General features: G+C 54.7%; 1 long non-coding RNA gene across 1 annotated transcript; it reads right to left on the reverse strand.

The window, feature by feature from the left end:
* Positions 1–1,204: 1,204 nt before the first annotated feature.
* Positions 1,205–5,503, reverse strand: LOC143274134 (uncharacterized). Its single transcript, XR_013052565.1, has 2 exons — positions 5,337–5,503; positions 1,205–1,932 (listed from the first exon to the last, which is right to left on the reverse strand). It is a non-coding gene; the product is annotated as an uncharacterized LOC143274134 (long non-coding RNA).
* Positions 5,504–11,610: the final 6,107 nt, after the last annotated feature.

Consider the following 11,610-nt stretch of genomic DNA (forward strand, 5'->3'; position numbering starts at 1 on the left):
GAGACTCATTAGATGGCCTGCAGCAGATGGATGCCAGGTGGTCGGGTGTGAGCTTTGGTAGTACAGTCTAGAAGATACTGTATGCTATCTGCACTCAGGCATGATGGGAGCAATGGCAGGTAGGACAGAGGGGTGGCAATAACAGCCTGGAGGTGATGTCTAGCAGGCACTAGGCTTATCTTGTCTGGAGCCACAGGCCTGAGGCTTCAAGGGTGCAGGAGCAGAGGCAAGCTGGGGAGGGGAAGGTCTGCCTCCCTGGGAGGAGAAATCCAGAGAAGAAAGGCCAGGATAAAGCTCTGGGTGGGGCACCTCTGAGGGAGGCAATGGAGGAAGGAAAACCAAAAAGGGCCCAGTGGGTGGGGTGGCTAGGGAGGCAGAATCCAGAACTGGGCCTCTCAGCATCCAGGAGGCCATGTGAGTCAACAGTTTGGGAAGAGAGAGTGACCTATGGGTGGGTGTGACGCAGACAATCTGGGCCTTGTGTGGGCAGAGCCAGGCCAGGGGAACAGTGGCAGAGAAGCTGTTTGGTCTTGGTGGGGTGCCGAGATGAATATGGGTCCCAAGGGTAGGTATAGAGGGAGGCGGGTGATGGGGGTGAGTGGAGACCTTGAGGCAGAAGCTAGTGGTGTGGGCTAAGGGCTGTTGATAGCGGGCTTTTGCAGGATGGGAGACTCAAGGGTTGGGGCCAAGAGGAAGCAGAAGGAAATGAGGGGACATGTGGACACTGGTAGGTTCCCTGGGGGTCATACCGGGACACATGAGACCAAAGTGACCCTTCCTCTTTCCCTGGGCTTCTGAGAGCTGATGGCTTGGAGAGGGTAATGGACTCAGAGCTGGGGAGAGGGGTAAAAAGTAGTGGGGTCACCTCCTACACTCTACCCCACTAAGGCCCCGGGGATCTTCAGCAGTTCTGCGAGGCTCATTGGTGGTCTGACTGTGGTGGGGAGACTTCCAGGGGGCCCCTGCAGACACTGAGGTTCCAGAGTGAGAAGATGGTTATAGTGAAGACACCTGGCTGGGACACTAGGGGCAGCAGGGTGGGATAGGGGGGGGGGGGGAGTCTGGGACAGGCGTGTGGCTTGAGTGTTGGCTGTACATATCCTAGCCAGAGATGTCTACTGCCCTTGAGTTTACCTACAGGGCTCACAGTCTCCCCTGGGTGCCCCCAAAGATGGCAGGGGAAATAGATGATGGGAGATAGAACTCAGTGGAGGGACCTGGCTTTAATAACCCTTCCTATCGACCAAGGCCTTACCTACTAAATCATTGGAGTAAAACACTTGCCTGAGAGGTGGCTCTATGATTTCCTAAGAAAGTCTACATCCTCTTTCCTAGAAGTCAGAAGTATTCTGAGAACAAAAACAAAAACAAAAACTAGCTCCCGTACACACAGTAGTGGTCACTAGACACTCAGTGGTCCCTCAGACAATCTACTGGAGATTGTTCCACTGTTCTCCACACTTAAAGGGAGAGGCTGACGCTAGGGAGACAGGGACTCACCCTAGGCGGCACTGGGTACAGTCTACTGAGGTTGTTGACATGGCATGTCAGGTGAGACTCTCTGTGAGGTTTTTTGTCCGCTGCACAGGGCTGCCCACAGCCTGGTGTGGTCAGGTAAATCCCTGCTCTGCCTGTCTCTCTCTGGTGGGTTCCTATCCCTGTTACAAAGGAAACAGAGTTTCCATCTTCGGTCACAAAACTTCAAGCAGGGTCCCACACCACGACCTTGTGCTTCCTCATTCTGGCTTTGAAGGTCTGGGGCTCCTTCTTCCTCTGAGGCGTTTAGAAGGGGGCATGAACTGCACGGTGAGCTGGATCATAGGTTCTCTGAAGGCAGGGCTAAGCAGTGAGCTTCAGTCTGTGTCTAGTCCAATGCCAAACTATTGGCAGTGGTTGTCGTCCCAGAGGGCCATTTATGAGAAAGAGAAGGGCCTGGAAGAAAAAAAAAGATGTAGAAATTTCTCCTGGTCTCATCAGTCCTCCAAAGAGGAACCTTGGGGCCTGTATGAGCTCAAACCCTGGGGTACCTATGAGGCCCCTTGTTACAGCAGCTCAGGGGCCCAGAGCAGGAGGTAAGAGCAGGGCCAGGGACTCAGCACTTTCAATACACTCACCTTGGCACCCCCCCCCCACCCCCGCTTCTGTGCCTGCCCCTGACGTCCTCAAGGCCTTCCTCTAATGTAGCCTTTACGACCCTCCCTGACCAGCCTCCTGGCTTCACTTCCGTCCTCCCTTTTCTACTTGTTTGCTCCTGAGGTTGGGGGTCTGTGTGCTGCTGGGGGACAGGTATTTGTGGAGGGCGGAACTCATGCCTGCTGGGTTCTCGGGGTCTCCCCAGACAGCTTAGGAATGTCTGGGGGTAGAAGAATTAAGTGCCTTGGCTTCCTGGCATGGTTTGACCTGTGCGTGGGCTTTATCTAATCTCCCTAAGGCCTTTGCAGGGAAATTTTATTATCTTCATTTCATGAATGAAGCTGCTGGTAGCAGGAGGAGGCTGATGTGTGTAATCAGTCATCCAGGGAGTAAACGGTAGTGAGGGATTTGAAGCAGGGGCTCTGTGAGAACTGAATCTGAGGTGGGTATCCTGGCTTCACTGAATGGGGGTGGGGGGTGGGGTGATTCCTTGGAGGAGGGATTGAGGCTCGGGAGGTTGCTGGCAGCGGACAGTATCCTCCATGGCAAGGGGTGCTCACAGAGAGGAGAGCATGAGGAAAAGTTGGCCAGTGGAAGGATCACAAATAAGGAACCAAAGTGCCCTGGATGTGCAGATGAGTAGATTCCGAGGAGGGCACGTAGATCTGCTTGCTATAGCATCTCTAGGAACGGCTATCATCAGCACCAGGCTTTGCAGCTCTGAGCCACACATTCAGCCTCTCTGTGGCTTTTCCATATTTAAGAGGAAACCCGAGTATGGCAGCCCCTGCTGTCTGGCTTGCCTTTGCTCACTCCGCCCTTCTGCAGTCAGTCTGCTGGGACCCTGCGCCCACTCCGGCAGCTCTGGGGCCCCTAGTCTGTCGGCTCTCCCTAGCTCAGCTTTTGGTGTGCTCTCTACTGGCCAGGGTCTAAACCTTTCCCTGGGGCCTGTCCTGGAGTCCTCTTGGACTCCTGCTTCTAACCTTCTCTGGGCCCAGGGCAGGAGCAAAAAATGGAAACTCCATGTGCCATATGTCTAGATCCTTAAACGTTGTACATCAAGCCAACACACTGCTAAATAGAGCATGCGCTCTCCGCCTACACTGACAAGCACGCAGACTAGTACACCCTCACGCCACCTTGGGAGGCAGATCTCAGCAGCCGTGGACTCCTGGAGTGCAGTTTTGAAAAGAGGCAGCATCACGGGGGTGGGGGTGGGGGTGGGGGTGGGAGTTGCCCACTCTTCCCCTAGCACAACCTTGACACATGTCACACTGCCCCAAGGTATGTATCCACAGGCCATCCCCATACTCAGCAACCCTGGCTCCTGGCTACCTCTTAGCCCAGGCAAAAGACCCATACAGACCGCAGAGTAAATCTTGGGGGTCTTTTAGGCAGGGAATTCTGGGTTCTTCCCTGGGAGGAAAGTGAGTGGCCCTGGGTAGGCATGTCCTCGGGCGTGGCCCTATTGGAGGGGTAACTCTAGGGGAGGCTAGACTGAGCTTCTCTGGAATGCAGGATCCAGAGCTGGGGCTCTTGTTGCTTGGCTGGGTTCAAGGGCTCTGCTGCCCCCCAGGCTCTCCCATTCCAGTGTGGACAGCCTTACTCTGCCTGCACCCCATATTTGAGGCACCCGCTAACCACTGGGCCCACCACGCCTTGCTGAGCCTACCGTTAAGGTACATGACCTTCTCCTCTTCACTCACCCCAGGGCTTCTTCCCAGCACCAGCTCTCCTTCCCTACCCAGCATGCTTCACTTTCCTCATGTGAAGGAGCAGAGGCGGCTCTAGTCACCTGCCCTCTACCTGCCTGGGACACCGATTTCAGCCAGCACGCACACTTGCCTGGCCTCATCTGGCTGTGTAGACACCTCAGTTCTGAGCCCTCCTGCCTCACTCGGACCCTGAAGGCAGTGGGCAGCCCTCCCCGGCTTGTGCCCAGAAAGTGGGGCACCAACTCCACTTTAGCCAACGTTTCTCGCTCACTCAGCTGAAAAGCTGCAGCTTCCCTGAGGCTCCCAAGCCTCACCCAGCACTGACAGCTCCTTCCCTGATGCTGTGTGACAGGCCGATGTCAGGGCTCCCGCACCTGCTACCCTGCCAAATGGCTGCCTCCTGCCATGGGGCACAACATCTGCCACAAAAGGGCATCAGGCACCTGCAGTTCCCCTGGCCCCCCCAATGCTGCCACCTCTTGGCTCAGTCTTTCAGGACTTCCTTGTTAGGGTCCTTTCTGCTTGAGTTGAGGGAATGGAAGGAGGGCGGAGGAGGGGGCATGGCTGAGGACATACAATCTCTGCATCAGCCGCGGAAAGCTCTGGTTCTGGTGGGGTGTCGGGCATTCTAAAGAATGAAGCGGGTTCTGAGCTGGGCCCACATGGGGCCTTGAGCAGCCCTGACTCCAAATACGTAATCAGGAGCCTGCTGAGCCGAGACCTGGGGACAGAGCGCTCACATAGCTGGATGCCACCTCAGGATCGACTCCCGAGACACAGTCTCTTCCCGTCTTTCTTTGCAGGCTGATGGCCTTGTTCTTGCAGTGTCAGCATTTCCTTGTCCTCCCCCGCGGCGCCGCCCCCCCCCCCCCCCCCGCCCCCGCCAAGGCTTGGCTCTGGTCCTGTGGCCAACGTAGTTAGCACCAGACATGGTTCTTACAAGGCCTATGCTGTTGGCTGAGTGGGGACCTGGACAAGTGGGTCGCCACCCAAGTATGCAGGAGAGGTATCTTCCTGGGCACACGTGGCTTTTGGGGGACAGGTTTGTTCTGCCTTATGTGGTCCCTCCCCTCTTTCCCTTCATTAGGGTATCCAATGTCTCCTTTCTGCCAAACCACCTCTCCTGGTGAGACTTGTCAGCACAAGGACTCCTGGATGAAGGAGAGCCGCCATGTGTGGGTCTGATCATATGAAATTCATAACGGACTGTGAATAGTGAGCCCAGACCCTTCCAAACCAGTGGCCCCGTAGACATGGGGTGGATGAACTTGTAAGAGCAATCCATGGGTCCTCTGTCATCCCACCCACTGTACCTGCTCCTTGTCTCGGGGCCCCTTTTCTTCTTCATTGGCCCAGCATAACCCCCTCCAAGTAGCTCCCCTGACTACAAAGAGCTTACGCTACATCTCAGCGAAGCACTTGCCATAATTGGTCCTTGTTCTGAGTTGAGACCTCTGGGAACTGGGGGGCCCTCTAGATTTTACTCACCCCGTGGGGACTCAGCCTGTTCTTGCAGGAAGGGAGGAGCTCATGGTATTCTGGCTTGTGTGAGCTGCTTGTCTGAGAGACAGGGGCTCAGTCACATCCCTTGTCAGACACAGTCCGCCCCTCCCCGCTCCCCTGTGTCTCTGCAGGACCGGACCAGCTGCATCCGAGTTGGGGGCTCAGGAAGGAACTGAGGATCTGACCTCATGTCTGTCTGTCCAGCCCTGTCTGGTGCTGCCTCTGTGGGAGAAAGGAGTCAAGCTGGAGGTGGGGGTGTAATACTAGTAGCCACATATGACCCAGCCCCTGGGTTAATGGGGAACTGGGGTCCCCAACTGAGGGGCAACCTGGGCTACACAGTAGCTGCCCATGCCTCCCATTCCAGACTTTCTCCACCATGTGATGAGGGATTTACCCAGGAGAAGCACCGGTGGACACCAAGCTTCCAGGCTACCCCACATCTAGGAGCTGTGAGACTTAGGCAGGCAGAGAAGAAGACTGGGCTCCCTGTCTGAGGACCAGACATTTCCTCTCTAGGGACTGCACCCTTTCTGATTAATCCCCACCTGCCTGGCTGCCCCGCCCACTCCCTCATTTCAAGAGCAAATGAGGTGATGCAAAAGACTCTGAAAAGCATAAAGGTGGCATTATTTTTAGCAGGAGTCATATTTGACTTGCTAATTAGCTTCCTAAAAATAGCCTCATTTATTATTGCACAGGGAGAACCCTGGGTAGGAGTTGACGCCCTGGATCCTTGGTACGGCTCTTTGGCAGTTCTGCTGTGTGACCCTGGCTGGGCCCTGACCTCTCTGGGCAGTTAGGCAGTGAGATCATGCCCGAGGGCCCCTGAGCCTGAGACTGGATTGGCAGCTAAATTTGAAACTGAGGAGGAGACTTCCTCCTGTTGAGAGTGAGTTCTGGGATTCCTCTGAGTCATGGGTTAGAGCAGTTGGTATCACTAACTACCCAGAACCTGCTGGAGAATTTATACAAGTCTCTTGTCTTAATCATGGGCCCTATGCTCGCCCACACCACAGAGCCCAACCATCAGGTCAGAGAAAGGCGTGGGGCTGGATGAGGTAGAGAGGGATGGAAGGGTCACCATGAGCCTCCAGCCAACCGGAGAACCCGTTCTTTCTGATGCTTATTGAGTATGTACTGTGCACCCGTCACTGTGCCCCATGCGGCGGAGATAATGGGGGCAAACCAGACGAGGTCCTGGTTCTTCAGACCCAGTGGGAGGGAGTGGGCACTCACTATTTACACAATTGAGGTCTTGGTCTGACCACAGAGAGGGGTGTCGGGAAGCCTGTCCCGAGGATGACCAAGGGGGAAAGCCAGGGAAGGCTCCTTAGAGGGGTGACGTGGGTTGAAACATGAAGGATGAATAGTAATAACTGGGCAAAGTGGGGTTGGGAGTAGGGGGTCCTAAGCAGAAGAAAGAGAGGGGGCAAAGGTCCATGGTGAGGGGTTGGAGGGACTGGGAGGAGCTGGGACCCTTGCCTTTACCATCAGTATGGTACCCTGAAAGGAAGGCAATTTTCTGTTCAAAGCTCTTTCTGTAGTTCAAGCCAAGGACCACAGTGGTTGAAGCAGGTAGAGGGTGGAGGCAATGGGGGGTGGTGGTGGTGGTGGCAAGGTGTGAAACCGAGAGCGTTGGGACGTGGATTAAGCTTCAAAGTCAGCATGAGGTGGCTGCTGATTCACCAAACACGGCACCTGCTTCCTTGTCTGGTTTCTATTGCTCCTAAGGAAACGCTCATCAATTGGTCATGCGAGTCACCTCCACCTAGTGCCAGCCAGGTTAGTGCTGCCTTCCTTATCCCCAGTGTGGTCCTGCCTCCATTTCCCCTGCCCCTATTCCCAGGTCTCTGCTGTCACTCCTTAGCCCTGGCCCCTTTGGGCAGCGGAGAGCTGCATGGTGAGGCTGCCGACTGTGGTGGGACTTCACTGAAATGGCCTGGATGTAGTAGCATAGTGTGAACTAGAGGGGACAGTGGTGAAGGGCCCTCAGAGGACACGCTAAGCCAGCCATGATCCCTCCCATTCCCCTCTGTGGCCTCTTCCCACGAAGGGACCTAACAACGGGCCCTGGGCTGACCAGACAGTGTCCAGCAGAGCATTTCACGCTGTGGCCTCTCTAGGTGGCCAGCTGTGGACAATAATACCCCAGGAGTGGCTACACCCACGTTCCAGCCGCCTGCCTTGGGTCCCAGGATGCAATAAGGCTGGGGTTCAAAAGGGGCTCATCAGAGGCCCTCTGGTCCTTCCTGGTAGATGGGGGACTGAGGACATGACCAAGTAGATCATCATGGCACAGAACCCTAGCCTGTGGGATCCTTGTGACTTCTAGTCCTTAGTCCCCTGTCCTTTCTGTCTGCTCCGGGGCCAGGCTCCAAAAGTCCCGTTGAGAAATAAAATCACTAGTAAGGGTTTTAGGGCGGATAGTGTTTTCGGAGTATTCCTTTCTTGGGCCGGTCACCCAAGGGTCTCTCCTCAGGGACCACGTGTGTCATCGCTATTCTGGAGCCCTCCTGACTGACCCTTCTCACCTCCACCCTATTTCCTGTCTGGGGTCTGAGGCACCCCTCTCTCCCCACGGCAGTTGGGCCGTCGCCCTCTGTCCCAGTGTGATTTCGTGGGGACACTCAGCACGGAGCCTGTGAGCTCCCACTTAGGCCTAGCTTCCTTCTCAAGACAGCTTTCTCTGCAGCTGCGCCCTGGACACAATCCCTTCTCCAGCCCTTCCCCCTCTCTTGAGAGCAGAGTTGGGATAGAGTTGGGTGCATTTCTAGAGTGTTCTCTCAGCTGGTGAACACACAACACAAGAAGGGAGGGGGGTTTTCTTTTTGTGCACAGGTTAGAAAGAATGAATTTTGTTCCCTAGTCTTATTGTGTCCTGGGAGCCAAGGCAGGAGGCTGGAGCCTGGGTGAGGCCTTTCTGGTGGCCAGCACCACCCCCTACTGGCCACCTAGAGAGGCCCCAGTGGGAGACGTTCTGTTGAGCCCTGCCGGGTCAGCCCAGGGCCAGCTGTTAGGCCCCTTCATGGGAGGAGGCCGCAGAGGGGGATGGGAGGGGCCATGGCTGACTTAGCGTGCCCTCTGTAAAATGGGATAATAACACTCAACACCCAGAGCTGGCTTGATGATTACACAGGCTAATGATGCACTTTGCAAAGAGCACTGCCGATGGCGGGCGTGGGTCAGAGGAGAGCCGAGTGGAATTCTGAAGCTGCCTCAGAGGCGGCCTGGACTCCTCCTGCCCTGGTTGGCTTTCTGTTGCTGATAAACATGGTGATAAACACCACGACCAAAAGCAGCTTGGGGAGGAAAGGGATTATTCGGCTTACTCGTCCTGCTCGCAGTCCCAGGAGCGGGGTCAAGAACCGTGGAGGAGCGCTGCTTGCTGGCTTGTGCCCCATGGCTTGCTCAGTTCGCTTCCACATCGCTCTGGGCACCACCTCCCCAGGGGTGGCGCTGCTCACAGTGGGCTGGACTGTCCCACATGGACCATCAACTTAAGAAATGCTCCACAGACTTTCCTGCAGGTCAGTCTGATGGAGGCAATTCCTCAGCTGATGTTCGCTCATCCCAGATGACTCTAGCCTGGGTCAAGTTGACAAAACAAAAAACAAAACAAAAAACAAAAACCAGCCAGTACACCTCCTCTTCCAGATCCCGCCTACAGACGCTTTGGCACAGGTCAGAGGTCAGATGGCATCCTGGTCCTTGGTGGCGAGAGAGGCCTCGGGTCTGGTGAGGAGAGAAGATCCTGCCTGGCATGGCTCCACTACCTAATGGTACTAGCGTCCATGTAGGCCAGTCCCCCAGCCCCCCAAGGCAGGATGGGCTGTCTCTGCAAACATCTCCAGGGAACTGTCGAAGGTGACCGGAGACTTCAGACTTTATTCTGAAAGCTCACCACTTGTCCCAGGTGACAATTCTTAGGCCTTAATGAGAACTAATAGTCTTAGGCCCCTGGCGCCTGGGTCCCTCTCTTGCTTCGTTATATAAGCCTTCCCTCCCATCCCATTGGCCACTTTGAATTTCTTGAGTTCATAGGCAACCCCTGGAATAGGTACTGTGATTAAGACAAAAAAGCAAAGAGTGGTTAAACTTCCTCAAAGCCACACAGCAAGTGAGTGGAGGAGCAGAGTGGGGAGGCATGAATGGGGGTGCAGACAGAGAGAACCACACCCAGACAGAGGGAGGGGGGCACCAGAGAGCTGAACCTGTGGGTAGGAGCTGTATGGGGGAATGCTTTTTTTTTTTTTTTTTTTTTTTTTTTTTTTAAGATTTCTACTTTTTGTTTTGGAAGTTTTTATTATTTATTTTTTATCGGTGAATGTTCTGTCTGCAGGTACACCTGCATGCTGGAAGAGAGCGCCAGATCTCATTACAGATGGTTGTGAGCCACCATGTGGTTGCTGGGAATTGAACTCAGGACCTCTGGAAGAGCAGCCAGTGCTCTTAACCACTGAGCCATCTCTCCAGTCCCATGGGATGCTTATTTTTTGTTCTCTCTCTCTCTCTCTCTCTCTCTCTCTCTCTCTCTCTCTCTCTCTCTCTCTCTCTCTCTCTCTCTCTCTCTCTCTCTCTCTCTCTCCAGGTCTTATTGTGTATCTCTGACTGGCCTGAAACTGGCTATGTAGACCAGGCTGGCCTCGAACCCACAGAGACCTGACCTGTCAGCTTCTGAGTGCTGAGATTAAAGGCCCGTGTTAGTACACCCTGTGAGAGGTTTATTTTGGTTTGAGGGACAGCATCTCCTAACACAGAGTCCTGCACACTGAATGAGGCTTTCTCTGGAGGGTGCTGATCTGCCCCAGCACGTGTGAGCGGCCCAGCCTCTCTGAAGGGTAGGTGTTCTATGCAGTGGGTGGTAATAATAGACTCAGGACCAGAAGCTACTTCCTAAACTTTACCCAGCTGTACCCTGGTGGTGACCCCAGCTCTTGGAGATTCATCTACTGCGTGGGCAGAGGCTTTCCACTCGGCCAGGAGAGGTCTCTTCCCTTTCTAGCTGCTGGGGTGTTTTGTCTGGTTCCTTCATCCCGTATCCACCCAGGGCTGGCCCTGGGTGGGCTGAAGACTTCCTGCCTGCTTGGCACTGGGGGAGTGGCAGAGGGAGGGCCCCTGCGACATCCCAGCTGGCCTGGGGGCTGCAGTCCCAGATTGGCCCCCGGGAGGGGCTCCTGACATGTTTCTTTAGATGTGTAATTGGAATCGCATGGACTTGGTAATTAGGGGAGGCAGCAAAGTGTTCTAGAAATGACTGTAATTATAGTTACAGACCAGCAGCTAAGCCAGGAGTTTCGGCGATCACCTGGGGGAACTGGCTGAAGGGAGAGGGGAGATTTGGCTACTGAGCATCTCCTGTGGGCCAGATGCCTACTATGAGTGTCATGAGCCAGACACCAGGCCCCTCCACAGATCTCCGGGGGCTCTAGACACCCCCACAGGCCTGGAGACCATCTGGCTTCTGGCCACCGTGTGACAGAGGGGAGAAGCCTGGAGAAGTGTGGGGACTTGGCCAGAGTCACAGAGGCATCCATAGCAGAACCGGGGTGGAACCCAGATGTCCCCTCAGCTAGAGAGAGAGCCTCACAACCTTGGTTTCTAGTCTATGCCAAACTCTCTCTCCTTTCCTGGCACCTCTCCCCACCAAGCTTGGCTTACTCCTTGTCCCCTCTCAAGGGTATGGAGACTCTTGCTTCAGCTCCGAGGTATCACTTCCTCCAGGAAGCCTTCCCTGTCTCCCGACTGAGCACCATCCCTTGGGTGGGCCTCTCGTCTTTAGTTTCCTGCAGGGGGGCTGTGCCAGCTTGTGTGAACCTGAGAACTGGAAATTGTTTTCGGGGATTTTGTGAGCAGGTTGTTAAACACAGCTACTGTTAATAATTAAGTTACGTAAACTTATAATTAAATATATTTATACACACTGGAAACATCATTTTCTAACTTACCACATTTTCCAATTATCTGTGCTCGTAGGTTCTTTGTGCCTATTGTATCTGGTGGTGGAGACCCCACTGACGGTGGTGTGAGCCCACTTAGTGTTTAGTTAGACCGGAGGCCCCTTGCCTGACGTGGTAGGAATATTCACACTGCAACCCCCTCCCCACCCTTCCCACGCCTGAGCCCAGAGAGAAGGTCGTTGACGTCTCCAGCTTCCATTGGCTCACCTTTGACCTTGTATTCTCATAGTAGGCCTGGCACCTAGCAGGGCTCAGAGGATTAGAACAAGAGAAGGGAGCGTTGTCTCTGGAGGTGCTGT

Source organism: Peromyscus maniculatus, chromosome 7, assembly GCF_049852395.1.
Source record: "Peromyscus maniculatus bairdii isolate BWxNUB_F1_BW_parent chromosome 7, HU_Pman_BW_mat_3.1, whole genome shotgun sequence".
NCBI lineage: Eukaryota > Metazoa > Chordata > Mammalia > Rodentia > Cricetidae > Peromyscus > Peromyscus maniculatus.